Here is a 22,325-nt window from a genome sequence, read left to right as displayed (position 1 = left end):
CGCTGGGGCCCGCTAGGGTGGACGGCTTCAGTTTTTAATAGGGTGCTGGATATAGGAGGTAGAAACTGGTTGTAAGTTAAAGGAGATAGGAGGTGTGTCATCAAGAAGAGTTAAAGAGGGTGAAGAGGAAGGTAGATGATTGGCTAAGGACTGGATGGTCTCAGTAAAGAAAGTGTTAAAGGTGTTGGCTACTACCTCTGGTTCTTGACCAGTGAGATTATCAGGGGTTGGTGTAGTTGATTTCCCAGGATGGAGGAGGTTATTAAAAGCCCCCAGAACTTTTTGGGTTAGTCTGGTATTTGTCCTGAGGTGTCCTTTTTGTTGTTGAAATAAAAAGCCTTTTTTGTTTTGGTTTCTTTTGTTAACCAGGGAGCGTCTTTGGTCTCTAATTCTTTTGGGGCATGAGAGTTGAGAATGTTTAAGAAAGTGTCATGAGACACTGGCTAGGCTAGGTAGAGAGTTTAGGATTGACCAATTGCAGGCTTTCAGTTCCATGAGGAATAGTTCTGGGTTAAACTTTTTTCTATTTCTAACAAGTTTGTATAAGGGCGGATTGGTACAAGAAAATTTGTGTTTTAAAATGTAAGTGACAAGGTGATCACTAAGGTCATTTGGTAGGGTACCAGTGGTATAGTTGTTCGGTTCTTTATTGGTGAGAATCCAGTCAATTGTGCTCTCTTTTTGCTGAATATTACCAATTCTGGTTGGAGATGTAATATTTTGGGAGAAGCCATATAGATTGATTGGGTGGGGATTCGGGTTGGTGGAGCAGTGGGACCAGTCAATATTGAAATCCCCCAGTACTATGGTTTCTTGAGGGTAATTGCTAACCAACTTAGAGTTTGCTCTAGGTTATCAAAGTTCTTCCCTGGTGGGATATAGGTTACAACAAGATTGATGCTTTTTTGGGTGTTAATGCAAATCTTTAGTGAAATAAGTTCTATGTTAGAGACCTGGGGAGGATGCAGAGGGTTCCTAATGATGTTAAGTCTGTTCTTAAACATTACAGCTATTCCTCCACCCCTTTTGGTTATTCTATCCATCCTTAAGATATTATAGCCAGGTGGGAGAATTTCTTCATCCTTTGTGGCAGGTTTGAGCCATGTTTCTGATAGGCACAAGATATCTGGGGAGTGTGTGTGGCTATCATAGCATGTAGGCTATGTACCTTATTGTTTATGCTTCTCAGGTTGAGGTGAAAGATGAGGAGGAGTTATCAGGAGCTTGGGGTAATGATGAGGTGACAGAATCATGATTAGTAGTGGGCCTGGATTTGGGTGAATGTCACCATGTTGGGTAATGCATTGTTTTAGGTGCTCTAGGAATCTATGGAGTTTGCTTAGTAATTTGAGTTGAGATTTATTTTTGGTTAAGCTAGGGTAGTGAAGGGTTAAATAAGTATTGTTGAGACCTAGAGTTTTTGCAGGGTGGAGAGAGGGTACTATTGTGTTAGGAGGTAAGTGTGCCTGTGTGGTAGTATGTGCCTTGGGAAGGGGAATTCCTATGAGTGTTTGGTGCTAAGTATCTTGATAGGAGGTACAAAGTAGGAAGAAATAATATTAGTGAAGAGATGAAGGAATAGATAGTTTTGGCCATGGTAATAAGAAAGAAGTAGCTTGTGGGATGGGGTGATTTAGGAGGAGGCACTTAATTAGTTTGGGAGTTGGCTAGGAGTGAGGGGGGAGGAGTTGTGAATTGGAGGACAGGCGTGATAGGGAGGAAGATAGGGTGGGATGGGCTAGATATATCTATAAATCTAGGGGTACTGGGGGCGGGTGGGATATGGGGGCAGGGTGGGCACCTGCCAGGAGTTTGCAGGGCCTTAAAGGCAGCCAGTTGTAGGTATTAAGGTCAGGTGAAAAATAGCACCTTCTAGGATGCAAAGACCTGTAAAATTGGGAGGTACTGTTTGTTGTCCTGCTTGCAAGACACTACCCAGGTAGGTACAATACAAATTAGGGTAAATTCCTGTACCCTAGAGTCCTGTTATAGTAGATGGGAGGTGTAGGGTTTGTGCATTCGCACCGTCGATACCAAGAGCCTGGGAGCCTTACGGTGAACTGTGGTGGTGGGGGGGGTTCCTAGAATGAGAGAAAGGAGAGATACCACAATTAAATACCACGTTGTATGCACTGGACTAGATAAAGGTTACAACAGTGAAAGTAGCAGGCTATTTTAACAGGGTTAGATAGAGGTAGGTAGGTAAGGGAGAGGTATAGATTTAAGTATGCAGTACCCTTCTACATAAAACTACACTTTAGCCTTGTGAAAACAGTAGTTACATAGGTAAAATACATGTTAGCATCCTAGTCCAAGTAAAGCACTGAGAGAGAAACAAGTACACCAGGTATCTTTGGATTAAGCAAAGGAACAGAAGTATCAGCATTTACACGTGCAACCTGTTGGCGTGCTTAACTTGCGACTGCTGTACATTCAGTCTACACAAGAATAAATAAGCTAGCAACACTCGGTACTTTATACTTCTATGCGACTGCTATACTTACACTTTGCACAAAAAATAAACTTGTAAATATGCTAGCAATAGTCGCCTATGCCACAGTCAGTAGTTTATGCAAATATGCTAGTGGCCATTTGATTACGTTCCCATTCTCCTTAGTTATTACAGTTATCAGAAGAGTACTCAGTCGCACAATCTAAGAATGTTGTAACTACGAGAGGAATAGATTGCAGAGTAAATTCAGCTTATTAAATTACAGTGGTAGTTTTAGAGTTGGAGCACTTATAAACCACGCCAACCCTTCATAAACAAACAGTGCAGAGTATAATACAGTATTTGGTAGTAGCTGTAGTTGAAACTTTTAGCGTCTGTGACAACGCCGTCGCAATTAAAGCCTTGGATAGTCCGTCGCTCTTTTAGCGAGGCTGCGAGACAACTCAAATGCAAAACAAACAACTGTTTTTTAAAAATCAGAAAAGGACAGTTTTTCAGGCATGTGTACCTTAGTAGAGGCGTCCGGGCAGGAGGACAGAACAGTACCAGCAAGTCCAGGAGTTAAGATGGCGGAGACTGGTGGGATATTTGAAAACTCCCTGACGTCAGGAAAACCTGCCAGGAGTTTGCAGGGCCTTAAAGGCAGCCAGTTGTAGGTAATAAGGTCAGGTGAAAAATAGCACCTTCTAGGATGCAAAGACCTGTAAAATTGGGAGGTACTGTTTGTTGTCCTGCACTACCCAGGTAGGTACAATACAAATTAGGGTAAATTCCTGTACCCTAGAGTCCTGTTATAGTAGATGGGAGGTGTAGGGTTTGTGCATTCGCACCGTCGATACCAAGAGCCTGGGAGCCTTACGGTGAACTGTGGTGGTGGGGGGGGTTCCTTAGTAGAGGCGTCCGGGCAGGAGGACAGAACAGTACCAGCAAGTCCAGGAGTTCTCATAGTATCTTTCAATGGCCAGTATGCATTCTACTACAGTTATGTACTAACATGGGTAGACGTGTGTATGACATGGGTTGACACTATGCTGTGGGTGATACCGTTAATATATGTCAATGATTTGTGGTCTGGTAGTATACACAACCTCAACAACATGACTATAAGCAATCATTGGATGATGTCCTGACAAATGACACACAGTAGTAGGGAACCCAGTAACAATTGGATCCTTCCGGTGCTGCATGATAACACTAACCAGTGGTAATGACCGCCACCCATTCCTGTGACCACACCTGTTTGGCATATAGCCCCCTTAGGTACATACAGACACACTAGGGATATGTCCAACCAAATCTGGAAATGCATGGATTGGCCTACAATGCATTCCCTGGATGGGATGCATATCCTACACAAGGGTATCATACAGACAGATACCTGTTGTCTGAAACATGCTGTATAGCAGTAAGCCGACTATGGCATAGTCATCCTCATGTACTATACATACTATCCCGTCAGTACCACACAGGTGGTAGCCCTCAACATGTTTTTTGGGTACCAATGTGTACATACAGCCTCATGTTATGTCATGTGTCCCTTGGTATCCACATATCCATAGGTATTGTGGAGTCCCAAGGTGTATCACATAAGACATTAGAGGCCTGAATGCATATCCACAAGGCAGTCGTATACCTATAAAGACTGTCCATTCTTGGCAGTCTTTGTTGTGTATGACCATGTCTGACATATACCCCAGGCATATACCCTCACTCACACTACTCTTAAGTAACTGTCATGGGTGTGTGTGCCACAGATGACCTTAGCCACAGAAAACAACAGTGGATGGCCTTGTCACATACATACATATGTGACCTACGATCTGAGAAGCAGCGGCACAACCTGTCAATGGAAACAAATGTATGCATGTAGTATGCAGGCTTCACACCTATGTACTGATTGAGGGGACATGTATACATATATATTTGCCACGCAGATACCTGATGTGTGCAATGCACTTACTGTTGTAATCATACTATGTCATACCATAGTAAAAGCAAAACCCACACTGCATTGACACACACACAGTCAGCAGTTGCAGGATTCAAACCCCAACCTATGTTATGATACTGGAGAAAGACGCATTAACACGGTGTGCTATTTGCTTTACTGGCTGGTTCCTCTTCTCCTGATGTATTTGTAGGATGGTGACATCATCAGACTTTCCAAAGAGGAATGTACCTCTTTTAGTGAGTTTTCCCTGTCTCCAAAAAGGGGACACCTCTCAAAGGAAACTGCACACATACAGCCCCCCCACACACACACTCACACACTCACTGTTTGCAAGATTAAAACCCCTACCTAACTATGTTATGATACTACAGGGAGACGCATTAACACGGCATGCTATTTGCTTTGCTGGCTGCTATCCCTTCTCCTGCTGTGTTTGTAGGATGGTGACATCATCAGACTTTCCAAGGAGGAATGTACCTCTTTTAGTGAGTTTTCCCAGTCTCCAAAAAGGGGACACCTCTGAAAGGAAACTGCACACATACACACACACTCACTGTTTGCAGAATTCAAACCCCTACCTCACTATGTTATGATACTAGAGAGAGACTCATTAACACGGTGCACTATTTGCTTTATTGGCTGGTTTTCCTTCTCCTGCTGTATTTGTAGGATGGTGACATCATCAGACTTTCCAAAGAGGAATGTACCTCTTTTAGTGAGTTTTCCCAGTCTCCAAAAAGGGGGCACCTCTCAAAGGAAACTGCACACATACACACACTCACTGTTCGTAGGATTCAAACCCCTACTTAACTAGGTTATGATACTACATGGAGAAGCATTAACACGGCATGCTATTTGCTTTATTGGCTGCTATTTTTTTCTCCTGCTGTATTTGTAGGATGGTGACATCATCAGACTTTCCAAAGAGGAATGTACCTCTTTTAGTGAGTTTTCCCAGTCTCCAAAAAGGGGACACCTCTCAAAGGAAACTGCATACATACACACACCACCCACACATACTCACTGTTTGCAAGATTTAAACCCCTAACTAACTATGTTATGATATTAGAGAGAGAAGCACTAACACGGCGCTATTTGCTTTATTGGCTGGCTTTTCTTCTCCTGCTGTATTTGTAGGATGGTGACATCATCAGACTTTCCAAAGAGGAATGTACCTCTTTTAGTGAGTTTTCCCAGTCTCCAAAAAGGGGACACCTCTCAAAGGAAACTGCACACATACACACACCCCTCATACTCACACACTGTTTGCAGGATTCAAACCCCTACCTAACTATGTTATGATATTACAGGGAGATGCATTAACACGGCACGCTATTTGTTTTATTGGCTGCTATCCCTTCTCCTACTGTATTTGTAGGATGGTGACATCATCAAACTTTCCAAAGAGGAATGTACCTCTTTTAGTGAGTTTTCCCAGTCTCCAAAAAGGGAACACCTCTCAAAAGAAACTGCACACATACACACACAACCATACACACACTCATTGTTTGCAGGATTTAAACCCGTATCTAACTATGTTATGATTCTAGAGAAAGACGCATTAACACGGTGAATTATTTGCTTTATTGGCTGGTTTCCCTTCTCCTGCTGTATTTATAGGATGGTGACATCATCAGACTGGACATGGTGATGTGTGTACACTTTGTTTTCTGCCATTCCAAGAATGGTTAATGTGGGTCAGCAGGTGTCAACAACTTGAACAAGACCTCAGAATCCTTACCTTGTGTGATCTATCTGTGGACACATTGACATTCCATCATATGTCAACACATATTTCTGCACAGCTTGTTGGTTGTGTGGATACTACATGTGTCTGGGATGTTGATAAAGGGCTATTAAAAGTCTATGTGACACATGTGTAGATGTGTTCATTGATGTATGTCCTGGGTGGCTGCCTTGCAAACAGTCTAGCATGTTTGGGAACCATGATCCGCACGTGAACATACCACAGTTGGTAGGGATGTATGTATGTCAGCTTCCATTAGCTCTGTTTATGACTGCAACCATGATGGACTCCATGACCTTGCAGATCAGACTTCATAGGCGTACTGGACTTGACTTCCCATGGTGAGTTGTGCACCAACACTTGTGGGGAGTGCCATATGTAGCTGTGACACATTCAACAGTTCCACATCCTGTGTAGGGGGTGAGGCTCAGCTGACTGTTCAGGTGCATAATCTGTTTGTTCTGTTGTTTGTGCATGACACATATTGGGAATCAATGTATTCCACTTGCTGCCATGCTTTTGGCAGTGGGGGTAGCTGCTCATCCATTCTGCATGTGATATCTCCTGGTATGATGATATGGACTATTGTCAGTGGGAGGTGGGTATGTACATATGGGCCTGTCTGTCATGATGTTGGCATTGTCACTCAGGTACAGTTGGCCCTAACTCAGGACATATATGGGTGTACATTGCTATTTATGACATAGCTGAAGGAGGTGACATGAGCACTAATCCCTGTTATACTCTTTTACATACTTAACACCCTACTGATCCTTTGTGATCAGGCTACAGAGTATGTCATGATAATATCCTAGCATGTCCAGGGGTCGGTTTCATGTGTAGTCTCCAGTCCAGCTGGTGGATATTGTGATATTGACGCAATGTCACATCTGCCTCATGTACACAGACAACCCTCTCCTCCTCCCGACAAACTCAGATATATGTGTGAGATGCACCTATATAGACATACAGGGTGCTGAACTCTCTTGACCCATGACTGGCACAGTCTATCTGGTGATGAAGGTAACCACACACACCACATATCACTCTCACATATCCTCTAGCAACAGCACTCAATCCACATTGTCACACATAGACATACTCGGATGCTGTAAATGTACTATACCTAAGCAGCAGAAATCTCCAAAGCAGACAAACACACACCTGCTACCCCCACTACAATACCCACATATCACATAGTTCACAATGTCAGTGTGCCACACAGTCACTGTCCTTCAGGCTAAACAACACACCTAATACACTTGTAATAGGCAGCACTTATTGTCAGACACACTGACGTACCACTCTCCAACCCTAACAAGGGAATAGTCACTTTGGGCTGTCTGTTTGGTGCCAGGATCTGCCACATAACACAGGCAGTCAGGTCACTCCAAAGCAAGTACAGGACTGGCACCATCATTGTACATGCTGGTGTGTATAACCTCAGACGTTACTCCCTGGACCACATGGCATGATACATGGAGGAACACTCTGATCATGTAGCCCAGGCCAGTATGACCCTGACCTTGTGTAGCATCTTATACCCACCAATTATTATGTCACAGTAAACTGACACACATATCACATTTAACAGTTGCCTAACAAATTTGTTTAATTCATAGGGGATACAGTGTCTGTCAGCCTATGGTGACATGCTCAACATGCCACGTAGCTTCACTATGGACAGCTTGCACCTGTCACCCTTGGACTTTGGAATGCTGGCTAAGGCTCTTGCTACCACCATAGTGCCTTTTTTAAGCAGGGCTCAGAAGACAAACCCACCTCCATAGACATTACAGGTTAAATGAAACTAAGGGTAATGCTGCTCAACAACAGTTGTGTTAACCTCATATTGTGGCCACTCAGGACTCTCCTCAGTATGGAGGATAGCGATATCTGTGCACTGACAGACGCCTGGTTCAGGCTCACTTATGCACACCAGCACTACCAGGTTATGTTTCATACCATGCTGTCTGACAACAAGCCTTGGAACAGACAACACAACTAGGGAGACTATCCATATACATCACAGATACACACACCTCCGGATTAGTAGCACTGCACAAAGCATCACAGACCATACATATACAACCACCATTGTGCAATACTGCCTTTCAGTTTGTTGCCTGCTACAGAGCACACTCCCAAACTCAGGAACCACACTCGGCTTTCATGGTAACTATGAAGAATATGAAGGTCTCCACAAACGCCATTATATTGTGTGACTTCATATACACAAATATTGACTGGGGATACTACTCAAGCCCCGACACCCTCACCCAACAGTCGCTACAATATGTAGACTCATATGCTATGGCACAACCAGTCAGCACAGCCACAAGGGGGAATACATATTGGACCTGATCATCACCAACATGGGGACTCTATGTTCCACAGCAGCGATATACCCCTCATTGGTAAGGTCAGAACATACATGTATCTCACTGGACATACATATACCCTCCACACACCCATCCTGGGTAATCTTGGTGAACTTCTCATGAGTCAACATATCACTTCACTGCAGCAAGGTGGTATCCTTCAGAGACCCTGAGACAGTGGCAAATACGGCTCACACTGCTGCATCCTTTACATACACATTCTATGGACACCTAGTGGACTGCATGGATTGTGCCATCCCAAATAACAACAGGACTTACTACTCCAATGGCAGGGGACCTGTCTGGTAGACACCAGCCATTAATAAGCTGTACAACGTCAGGAGGAAGCTACTACATGATAGAGCACGATCCCGGACTGGGAAGGCATCTGTAATCGGTACTAGCAGACAGCTACGATCACTCATGAACTTTTCTAAGGGCCGCTTCTACCGGACAATTGCAACAGACACATAGGACTATCACACGGCCTTCCTCAGTTATGTCAGGAACCTGGGTGGACACTCACTGATATGCTGTGAGTTACAGCATACTGACTAAACCTACCCTGAACCCACTGTCATTGCCAACATCCTGGCAAACAGGTTCAGTGCAGATGTCTCCCACCCATCCCCCCTAAGGAGCAACTATCCATCCCAACAGAGTGTAACTTCCCTGACATCACACAGTAGCAGGTGAGTTCTGCCCTCCCCAAAGCGTACATCACAGTATCAATGTGACCAGATGGTGTCCCAGCCTGCATCTTACACAAGCATCATGACAGACATAACCATCACATTACATCACTGTTCAGTATCGGAGTTACCACAGGATATGTACCCAAGGAATGGCATACAGCGACAGTGGTCCCGCTCTACAGAGTTGGTGCCACAATGGACCACAAACAATATTGCCCTATAAGCCTAAGTAGCCTGTTCTGCATAGCTATGGAGTGTATTGTCATGGGACTCATACACATAGACATTGGGAACCTATGGACACTGTGTCCTACACATTTCAGCGTTGTTGTGGGCAGATCTTGCCTCTTGAACCTGTTTGTATTTTTTAAATGGCTAACAGGTCCATTGACATAGGGTCGGCTGTCCACACAGCCTACCTGAACCTTGCAAAACCCTTCAACACAATAACCCACTGGGCCATTATGCATAGGCTCACCAGCGTCGATATGGACACATATCTCACACGATGGACTGATACCTGGATCAGGGATAGCACACACATGGTCAGACTTGCAGGTGCCATGTGTGACTATACACCAGGTACACGTGGCATCCCACACGGCTCAGTCCTTGGACCTCTTTTGTTCAGTATATATTTGTCTGACATACAGGCTACCACAGGGGGAATATGGCTGAACATGTTTGCACTTGACTGCAAACTGGGTGCCATGATCAACTCTCCAGCTGCCACATGCATACTCAAACAGGGTCTCACAGAGATGGATGACCGGTGCCTGAGCCATGGCCTACAGCTAAATGCCATTAGTTGCATAGTCATTCCCCTTTGGGAATAACAACATGCCCACACATTACCACATAGGTAGTACTCCATTACATACGGTAGGAGTTGTTAGGGGTTTGGGGACATGACATGTTCGTACTGTCGCCTTTGACATTAACGTTGCCAAAGTGGTTGGACACACCTTCTATGTGGGCCACCTTATCCCATTTGGTTTCACATCTAGATCAAGTGAGGTCATTGTGCCCCTATACTCATCACATCCATGCTTGGTTACAATGCCACATTTGGGGTGTACCTTACCCGACACCTGCAGGAACTGTACTGGCCACGGAAGTTCCTCACCAAGCAGATCTAGGGACTCACACAGATGCCCTGCACAGTTCAGATGCAGTAACTCCAGCTCTACTCAGTCGCTTACCACCTACTCAGATATGATGTGTGCCTGTTGTTTACAGATATACCCAACCCAGAATTGCTGGACATGCTCCACCTCAGGATATCCGGCTCCCTTGGAGCTACACACTCCAGGGACATATTCCTGAGCACAGATGTTAATAGGACATTGTGGAGGGACAGATTCTTATCCCAGAGGCTCCACTCACTCCAGAATGTAATCCCAGTTTCACATAGGCAGAGCCACCCACTGACCACCTACAGGAAACATCTTGACGACTGTATGGGTGATCGTATGTTTTCCCCTGGGATATCTTCTGTGTCCCTACTAGACAGAGGCACACTAGCCTAAACATACATGGGATATCTTGTGTGACCTACTATTCACACACACAGTGTAGTAATCTGACAGGGTTGCGAATGCCAACCACACTCTGGCTAGGCTTGTACATGCCCTAGGGCAGCTAGCCTAGTATCGACCTCTGAACCTATGCTAATGTTCAAGATGCACAATGTTTATTGCTGATACTGTTTGCAGGTCTTTATCATCTTTGCTTTACCAGTTTCTATGAACAACTTCGGTACTCAGACATGGATTAAGTGTTTGAGCATGCCCAGTTCTGCCATTCCATGTTTTGTTGCCTGACATTTGTCTCATTTATTCAAGTGTGTGAGCATGCCCAGTGTGAGCTTTCAGTATGTTGCTATCTGAGGTCCACTACATTGGTTGATGTGTGCGAACATGACCGATATTAACATTTATACTGTGTGTGTTGGACGTCAGGTTCTGTTCTCACTGCAGGACTCACCTTTGTGTCATAACTCGACAAGGATTATGCTGTGCCTGCAGGGTTTCCATGAAATACTTTGCATAGACTTATCAACATTTGTTCATACAGGTTGACCACTGCAATACTGTCATGGTTTAGTGGTTCATTTCTTTGGCTATAGTGCACAGTATCCTGGGTTCAAAGCCCACCACTGCTTTATATTTTCATACTGAGCAGACCAGACTGCTTAAGGGCCCGTTAAGCAAATATGAGTGTGTTGGCTTTTGTTCAGCTATGCCCTACTTAGACCTGGCTTGTCTGACATTGCTCAATATTCACCAACATTGCTGGACGTTGCCCAGTATTACTGAACATTGACCACAGTTGTGCTAGTTGATGTGTGCGATTTTGTTTGCATATACTACATGGTGGTAAATGCTGTTTAGCACTGCTTTATATTGCTTAACACATGGCAATCATGCCTTAGGTGGTGCCGCAGGGCTGCCTATGTCGGATGCACATACTACGCTCCCTGTACATGTTTGAAAGCAGGTAGTGTCAACTTAGGCATCCCTTTTACTATATGTGCGAGTCAGAGAGAGGTATAATTTCCAGAGTTCCTACTGAGCCAGTGTATGTGCTATGTGTTGCCTCTTTGCCAAGGACAAAGCATACTGGGCATGCCTCCTTCTGCCTACTGGGGCAGGCTCAGATTGTTCCTCCTCTGTGTCACGCTCTGCCTGTGATGGCCTTGGCAATGGTGGGGGGCTGTTTGGCCCAGGCCTATGCTGGTCCTGCTGCAGCTGTTTTTGCAGGATCATATTATGTAGCATAGCACATACCATGACAATTTGGGTACATGAAGTTGGTGAGAACTGCAAGGCTCCACCAGATGTGTCCAGGCACCGGAACCGTGACTTGAGCAGCCCAAACACATGCTCTATTACATTATGTGTTTGTGCATGTGCCTCATTATGGTGTTCCTGTTCAGGTGTCTGTGCATTTCTGTTGGGTGTCATCAGCCACGGCTCCAGTGCATAGCCAGCATTCCCCACTAGGTGACCATGTGGGATGTCCCCACTGGCAAATGTCTGGTACAGCTGTATCAGATGCCAGATATGGGAATCATGGTAGCTTCCAGGGCAGCCTGCACACACATTCAGTATTATGCCATGGGCATCACACACGACCTGTCAGTTGATGGAGGGGAAGCCCTTGCGGTTGAAGTAGACCCTACCCCTCTCACCGGATGGTGCTTTGATGCATATGTGTGTGCAGCATGCAGTCTATTGCACCCACTACCTCAGGGTATTCCGCTATTTGCTGGAAGAGACGAATATTGCTGGCCAATTCCTCATGGGAATTGGGGAAATATACATGATCACCGACATGTGCTGACATGGCATCCAGGAACTGGTGTAGTACCCTGGATGCTGATGCCTGTGATATCCCCATCATATCACCAGTTGGTCTCTGGAAGGTACCTGTTGCTAATATTCTTAGGCCAACACATGCCTTGGTTTCCACTGGGATGGATTCCCCTCTGTTGGTTCTGTGTGTGAGGTGTGGCCTGTACAGCTCAACAATTTGCTGCAGGAGGTCTCTGTCCACTCTATTGCGCTCCACTATCTCCAGCTCATGTAGCCCCTGGTAGGTTACCCTGGGCCTGTACATTCTTCTCCGTCTCCTCACTGTGGGTTGTCCAGCAGCATTTCCATTGTCACCACCCTCAGCATGTTGCATATCTCACCTTATAACAGCAATGGCAGCCCCTAACATTTCTTTGTCTCAGTAAAGTTTTTTCAGTTTTCACTTCTATTAGCTTACTGCAGTGTCTGTTGTGAGAAACATACTGGACTGTTGTTTTCAGAGTTTTAAGTGCTAGGCTGGGCTAGTGTACTGCCTGTGAAATTGCCTGATTCTGATTGTTTTCACCTGCTAGCTCTGCTAGTACTCCCTGGTAGCTTCCTACTATTTGTTGTGCTTCTTTTTTCCTTTCTGTTTCCTCAGGGGGGAGGGGTGCCATGCACAGTAGGTAATATGCACGCACACATGCTTACATGGACTAAAACTTGCTTATTCGAGTTGAAACGCGCGCACACCAGTGCAAACGCGCTTACAACTCTTTAAACAGCCTTATACATGCTTACTCCGGCTTAAACACGCGCACTCACGCTTACACGCATGCACTCTGTCTTACTTGGGTTTACACGCGAGCACACTCGTGCATACCCGTTCAGCAAGAAACTTTTGTGTTATCCACAGCATACACCTTCCATTTCTTGGCTTTCCCTAGCCTACCTGTTGACACACCTCTTTCCATGATGTTTAAATGACAGCTGCCACTCTGCTCCAATGAGCTTCACTTCTTTCATACATACCCCCCTCGTGATGTCACCTATCTTCTACTCTGTTACTCCCCATATCCTACTCCTGCACTCCACTGACTGTGCTCATTTGCTATGTAAACTTGCGATTCACTATCCTAACACTCATTTACATAGGATTGCCTACTAATGCTTGGTTACATCTCTTAGACTGAGCTTCCCCCCTTAGCAACCTCTACTCAGTGGCCATGTTGTCTTCATCCTGCCATTCCCTTGCATTGTACATTAACAATTTCAATAAAATCCACATTTGTGAGTTTTAATTTTTAGTATTCTGGGTTTTAGAGTGCAGCCCGTTTGCACGGCGCTGCACTACACTTAAACATTAGAAATCGGTGGAAAAAAATAATTTTCATATTGCATCAGGAAACATTTCCAATGGCCGTATATTTGGCCATTGGCATGCTTCCTGCACTGGATGCAACCTTTATTTGGAGCTGTCACGGCTCCGTTTTGCTATTTGCAGAATGGTACTCAGTTGTCAACTGAGTACATTTCTGCAAATAGCAACTGCTCTTACTCGGACAGGTTTGGGTTTCCTGAATCGCAAATCTACCTCATTTGCATGCCTTTCACCTGCAATTGAGGTAATTTGCATATCCCAGCCCTGTTCGTGTAAGAGCCATTTTAGGAGCTCTCTTACACGCCTCTACAGGCTGTTCCTGGATCGCTCATCGGACATGATGGCTGCATGGAGTCTTACTCTACTCTAAGACTCCGTGCAAGCCTTCGTGAATCCGGCCCCCTTACTAAAGTGTGTCCAATTATTACTGTGCAATAGTATTATCCAAATGATGTGTGACTGAACAGCAAGACTTATTTGGGGTGGCTTGGACAGTATCACTATATACATGCAATGTACTCTGGAGCTTAACTTATCTCTACACAAAACAGCCACTGTTGAAAGGTTTAAAAATATTTAATAATAAATAATAAAAACACAAGACAATAATTCTTACTACACAGTGTTAGTCAAGAGTTCAGAGATCACAGAGAAATACTTAAAATAATACAGTAGAAAAGTTCTGACATCAATACAGAAAAAAAAAAAATAATCTAATCTTCCTATTTGCTAGCTATATCCAAGAGAAAACATAGTTCTAAAATAAACTTACATATAGAGCATAGGCAGTGCTGGTGAGTTGGATATTCTCAAGACAAATGCAAAAAGCTCCCTGATTCTCTCTTTTTAAATTGATAACACAGTGCTGCTTCACATTACATCATTCTTAACAATTTTCTGTTTTCCCAGGCTAACAGAAACTCAAAGGTTAACAGCCCTTTTGATCTTGCAGCTGGACAGGAAGCCAGCGCAATAAAAGAAATTATACATGTAAATTCTAGCCATTATCTCTGGCCTATAAACAATAGGAAGAATTCCTTCATTTATACATCACGGCTCCAAGTTTTGACATCACACAGTTACACAATGCTTGACTTATCAGCCTTCCTACACCAGAGTGCACTGTTGTTACATTTTTGCTGTTCCATATTTAACAGCATTTTCTTCCATTTAAGAGCACAAGCCTGTGGCTTATATTAATATTTACAAATGACAGAATTATCTACAAAATTATATCTGGCTCGGCTGTCAGCCTTTACCTATCTTCCCAACGTCCGTAAAGGTTCCTCACTAAAAGAATACAGGGTGAAAGTAAAATGTCCTATGCAGACCGCCTCAAGGCCCTATCCATATATTCTGTCTCCTACAGGCTTTTGATGGGAGATCTATGCCTGACATACAGGGCATTGTCAGAACCCACTTTGATGGACTTACTGCATATCCACAAAACAAACAGCAGCAGAATTATGCATTCTAAAGACTTAAACCTTGTCTATGATATAAACAGGACCTGATGGGGAGACAGGTATGCATCCCAGAGACTACCCCATCTCTGGAAGAGGCTCCCTTTACATTTGAAGCAGAGTTCCTCCCTAAACCAATTCAAGAGCAACTTGAACAGTTGTATGGAGATCTGGAAGTTAATCCCTGGTTTTTCCCCTATGTCTCTAATGGACACAGGCAACTTGTAAATGGCTCATCTACCAGGCCACTGCTTGTAAATGTTTCATCTCTCAACCCACTCCTTACACTTATCAAGAGTATCAGAACTTGTTAGAGATTTGAGATGCATAGCTAGGCTTAAAAAGCCCTAGTGGTTGTTAGCTTAGCAAACACCTATGAATCTATCAACACATTTGTAGAACCAGAGGTATACTCTGAAAGCAGAACTGATGTTGGGTAGTCTATCCTGCATTAGTGCCTGGCATAAGTGTCCACCCACTGGTCCTCATTCTTCTGAATGGACATTGAAAGTTTCAGAGAGGAACAGCAGATATGGTTTTTGTGCTCTTCCCTGCTGACTACTTGTCTGGTTTTACTGAGAATTGTTTAAGAGAGAAATTAGGCAGCACATGAGGCTGCCAAAATGGTCATCTTTGCACACAGATAGCAAAGTAAATAATCTGGTGAGACTGAAAGAGAAAAAGTACATGCTGTAAGGGTAAATAAAAGAATAATCCCAACAGTCGAACAGGAACACGTCAACTTTATTCACCACAAAGAAATCCTTTAACTAAGCGCTTTTACCATAATATGGCTTCATCAGAGTCATAGGATCCTCAGTAAAACAATCAACTAATCAAAAAATTTCAACCAATCATGTGCAATTTAAATTAGTTAAAGTAACCAGCAAGTGTAAAAATGCCTGATACATATCAGTTCTTACTCACCATATAAAACTCATGTATTGTTACATAAACAGTTGCTGCATAACTATATTAACACAGGTATCACGTACATAATATAAATATAATGACATTTAAAATTTAAAATCCCTAAAATAGGAATGTATTTAAAGTAAGTAGTAATATGACATTGTACATTGAAAAATAATAAAAACAAAAACAAGAAATACTGCATGACTTAACATAAAAAATCTTAATAAATTCATAATGGAATTCTTATGTGAAAAAGGGGACCATCAGTTCCAAAACAATTGTCACAAAACCCCACACAGAATGTCAAAAACTGAACAAAATACTCCATGAGCATCATAACAAGTAACCTAAACTAAGTTAGATCTCTGCTTTAAGATAGGCATAAGTGAAATACCTTTGTTTAATCCCGGTGGTTGCATGGCATTAAGTCTAAGTTGCCACCTAAGTTCCTAATTTTCAACCAAAGGCCTGTCATCACCACCCCTACAGCTTGGTACAACACGGTCAATAACAAAGAAAATAAATTTCTTAAAGTCAGAACAGACAACACTGTGACCAAATAGTGCATTATGTCCATCCTTTCTTTTAATGGCTCTCAAGTGTTCCCCTATTCAGTCCTTGAGTCTACGAGGTACTAAAATTGTGAGTGGTTGTAAAAGGGACAACCCTAATGTATTTGTCTTAAAATACAATTTTTTGAGTACACCCCTCATTGAAGTGATGAAAAGATTATGGCAGGTATGCTTTGATGAGCACACCAAGGCAAAGCTGGGGGCTCAACCCAATGTGGTGTTTAGTAGGGGGAAAAACATTAAAAATATTCTGGAAGACAACAACCACAGATGGTACAAATCATTGATGGTCAAGTGTGGGGCATGTAGATTTTGTCGTTATATTAACGACTGGCCCTACATGACGATTCATGGTTATGATTATGCCCTTTCATGCCCAGGTAGATGTAGCTGCAACACCACGATGTTGGTTTATGTTGCTACATGTATCAGTTGCCATGCTTTCTCCATGGGCAAAACAGTTCGTAGGCTCAAGGACAGAATAGGGGAACACTTGAGAGCCATTAAAAGAAAGGGTGGACATAATGCACAATTTGGCCACAGTATTGTCTGTTCTGACTTTAAGAAATTTATTTTCTTTGTTATTGATCATGTCGTACCAAGCTGTAGGGGTGGTGATGACAGGATTTTGGTTGAAAATAAGGAATTTAGGTGGCAACTTAGGCTTAATGGCATGCAACCACAGGGATTAAACAAAGGTATTTCACTTATGCCTGTCTTAAAGCAGAGATCTAACTTAGTTTAGGTTACTTGTTATGATACTCATGGCATATTTGGTTTAGTTTCTGACATTCTGTGTGGGGTTTTGTGACAATTTGTTTGGAACTGATGGTTCCCTTTTTCACATAAGAATTCCATTATGAATTTATTAGGATTTTTTTTATGTGAAGTCATGCAGTATTTCTTGTTTTTGTTTTTACTTTATTTTTTTTCAATGTACAATATCATATTACTATTTACTTTAAGCAAGTTCCTATTTTAGGGATTTTAATTTTTTAATTTCATTATTTTTATATTTTGTACATGATACTTGTGTTAATATAGTTATGCAGCAACTGTTTATGTAACAATGCATGAGTTTTATATGGTGAGTAAAAAGTGATATGTATCAGGCATTTTTACGCTTGCTAGTTACTTTAACTAATTTAAATTGCACATGATTGGTTGAATTTTTTGATTAGATGATTGTCTTAGCTATTTAGTCGATTGTTTTACTGAAGATCCTATGACTCTGATGAAGCCATATTAATGGCGAAAGCGCTTAGTCACAGGATTTCTTTGTGGTGAATAAAGTTGGCATATTCCTGGTCGACTGTTGGGATTATTTTTTTTATTTTTTCAGTTATTTTCCCTGTTTGGGTTTCTTTTTGTGCTGTGTACATGCTGTAAGGGTACAAAGTTCCAAAACAAAAGTGTTAGCCACAAATGAGCTGCGGTTGTTAGTTAAAGAAAGGGCTCAACTGCTCTTAAAACTAATTGTAACTTAGCCATGAGCTCGTAACTGTAAACTTGGTAAATTCCTAGTAGACAGACTCCAAAAGTAGGTGGTTGCACAGCTAATCATGAAGACAAAATAATCACACAAGACTGATACATTGGCAAGGTTTTCAGCTATATGAAATATTATGCTCTCAACACTCATTTTTGGTAGGGACATAAGCACGTAACAGATAATTTCTTAATTAACTCAACTGAGCCATAGTCCTTCAGGAGGATTTAAGAAAACTGAAGGCTCTTATAAGTTTTAATGAAGTAAAAAAGTAATACAAAATGCATGCTGGAAAATTATAGGAACCAGAGGGTTTATAATCTGTGCCTCATAAACGTCTTGCCTCACAGGTCTCTCTCTTTCTCCTTCATTGCTTTATTTCATTGAATGTTTAAAACAAGAGAACTCTCTAGTCTGTTAATATCTTTTGTATCACTGTGAATTTAAACCAATAGATTAAATGTTTATAATGTTCCAAACAGTAGACTACGTGTAGTTGGCTTATAGAGTCTATAGAAAAGCAGAGATACAGTGAACTGTAGGGTTATATGTCTTATTCCTAACTCTGATTGGCTCATGGCTGAGGGTCTGCATACTGAAACGGGCTATAATATGCCAAGAATCTTTCCAGTGTTGATTGTGCAAACCCTACTATATACGAGTAACAACGAAGCACTGGAAACTTGAACCACAAAGAATGTCTATTTTATTTTCTTTATATCTTTGTACAGGGTAAAACACTGATCACAGTAAGACTAGCTGCACTCTTAGCCTAGGTTACATGCAATAGTGGCAGTGCTTATTAGCAAGTATAGCAAAAAGAGGAGACCAAGAATATCATAATAAAAACAACGACGATAGAAGGTGGTGCTGCTTAATAATGATAAAATCACATTGTGTAGATATAACAGATAGCAAAGAAGAGAGGTAACCTACTACCTCACTAAAACATGCGTTTCATAACGCTATGTAGATGGTGGTGCTACTTAATAATGATAAAATCACAATGTGTAGATATAACAGATAGCAAAGAAGAAGAGAGGTAACCTACTACCTCACTAAAACATGCGTTTCATAAGGCTATGTAGAAGGTGGTGCTACTTAATAATGATAAAATCGCAATGTGTAGATATAACAGATAGCAAAGAAGATGAGAGGTAACCTACTACCTCACTAAAACATGCGTTTCATAAGGCTATGTAGAAGGTGGTGCTACTTAATAATGATAAAATCGCAATGTGTAGATATAACAGATAGCAAAGAAGATGAGAGGTAACCTACTACCTCACTAAAACATGTTTCATAAGGCTATGTAGAAGGTGGTGCTACTTAATAATGATAAAATCACAATGTGTAGATATAACAGATAACAAAGAAGATGAGAGGTAACCTACTACCTCACTAAAACATGTTTCATAAGGCTATGTAGAAGGTGGTGCTACTTAATAATGATAAAATCACAATGTGTAGATATAACAGATAGCAAAGAAGATGAGAGGTAACCTACTACCTCACTAAAACATGTTTCATAAGGCTATGTAGAAGGTGGTGCTACTTAATAATGATAAAATCGCAATGTGTAGATATAACAGATAGCAAAGAAGATGAGAGGTAACCTACTACCTCACTAAAACATGTTTCATAAGGCTATGTAGATGGTGGTGCTACTTAATAATGATAAAATCACAATGTGTAGATATAACAGATAACAAAGAAGATGAGAGGTAACCTACTACCTCACTAAAACATGTTTCATAAGGCTATGTAGATGGTGGTGCTACTTAATAATGATAAAATCACAATGTGTAGATATAACAGATAACAAAGAAGATGAGAGGTAACCTACTACCTCACTAAAACATGTTTCATAAGGCTATGTAGAAGGTGGTGCTACTTAATAATGATAAAATCATAATGTGCGGATATAACAGATAGCAAAGAAGAAGAGAGGTAACCTACCACCTCACTAAAACATGCGTTTCATAAGGCTAAGTGCATATTTACCAGATTATACATATTGAGGTGAACTGAAACAATGACAAATTACGTGCACATTTATAGAGTGTTTGTTCCATCGAGGTTAGTAACAAAAAAACCGACAAGTAGGAAATAAATGTAAGGAGTAATATTTAGAAGGAGGTTTTACTAGCAAACTGATATGTCCTATTTTACAGTTTTGATCACATGGGATTACTGAATGCCAAGAGTAAACAAAGTAGAAACAAGATAACCAGATATGAGGTTTGGGAACTCACCAATTTGTTCAGGGACACCGTCAGTGTTTGAGGGTTATGAAGAAATGATAAAAGGGTGTTTAGGGTTTGGGGAGGAGGGGAGTGGATGTCAGAGCTGGGATAGAAGAGGTAGGAGATTAGAGAGTGCAGTGGGAAAAGAAGGGTTAAATTAGAAGGGAACAGGGTTCGGGAGGAAGTGATGTAGACATGAGGAGGGGCTTAAGTGTTTTTTTGTGAGTGTAGCTGGGTAAGGGATCAGATTTAGGTATGAACATGCTACCCCCCCCTCTCCTTCTTTATTTATTTATTTTTTTTGAGGACATTGTGGATTGGGTTATTACTTCTGTGGGTTGGGTGCTTAGGCAGAGTAACTTCAGTAAAGTTATGTTTATTTAATTTTAATAAAGGTCATCAAATGTCATTTGGTGTGGTGTGTTTTACTGAAGGGGACTAATAAAAGTAGTAGACAAAGAAAAAAGAACAAAAGTAAATTAATCATTAAAAGGTATCCATAACTTGAACAAACTACTGTTACAGTTTTCTATTTAATCTGGTCTGCTTCTGAATACCTCAAAATCTGAGCTTGTTTCCCTTAATCAAGAAGCATTATTCTTCTGCTGATACGCTTTCCCTAAGTAGCATCTGGAGGAACATATGCATATATTTATTAATGAAATGCTAAAATTAAATTAGAAAATAGCAATATGCACATATCCACCTAATGGAGAATGGACATTCTTCAACAGGGTACTAATATACAGGTAATGCCAGATGAAAAACAAGTCTGCCTCTTCCCAGCAGCATATTAAGTTGCATGAAACCCATGCATAAAATGGCTGCCATTTTTAATGCTGTTTTGCAATGGTAAAAGTTAAAAAAAAAAAATAATAAAATAAAAAAATTAAATGATGTGCATGCGAGTGAGTAGATATGAGAATATAAAGAGAACGAGTGAGTGACAGAGGCAGAGATAGGCAAGAAACAGCACCACCACTGACTACAGTGGGAAATCCATTGATATGAATTCATGAAATGTCAAAGAGTTATGAAATTCTTAATGTCTGGAAATATTGACTAACTTTAACCCTGAGTGATTTAATTAAAAAAGAAGTAATCAGCATGAACTAGCAAAATCAAGGAAAGTAAGGAGGAGGTTGGTGGGGAGAAGGAAGAGTTACAATGCCTAGATTTTTATTTATTCACTTGCTTACAAGGAATCATCTCTAAATGTCTTCCCAAAGCAAAGTAGCTACTAAGTGTTTTGTGTGTGTGTGTGTGTGTGTGTGTGTGTGTGTGTGTGTGTGTGTGTGTGTGTGTGTGTGTGTGTGTGTGTGTGTGTAGATATTAAATTACATAACTTGTATGTTGAATCTAAAATACTTTCTCCAAAAATAATTACATATAATTCAGAATTCATAATTATTTTACATCAAAAATATAAAAGAAAATTGTGTAGTAATAAAAAAAAACAGAAAAATTTAACAAATATCCCATTCTCTCAGTAGAATAATTCCATCCAGGGTGGGTGTTATTGTGTAGATAACACCTTTCAGGGGTGAAGAGGCTGTCTGTCTGTGACACTGGGCCTCAGAACACAATAATACACACCCTTCAGGAATTATTGATTGCTTAAAAGCTACATTAGAATTTGTTAATTATTGAGGTCCATGCATGAACTGTATTGATAATGTTGATATAATATCAATGGTTAAAAACATACATTGTTTATTGATAGTTAATAGACATGTA

This window comes from Protopterus annectens, chromosome 1.part0 (genome assembly GCF_019279795.1).
Source record: "Protopterus annectens isolate FY-2018-M chromosome 1.part0, PAN1.0, whole genome shotgun sequence".
Taxonomy (NCBI): domain Eukaryota; kingdom Metazoa; phylum Chordata; order Ceratodontiformes; family Protopteridae; genus Protopterus; species Protopterus annectens.
This window is presented reverse-complemented; position numbering follows the sequence as displayed.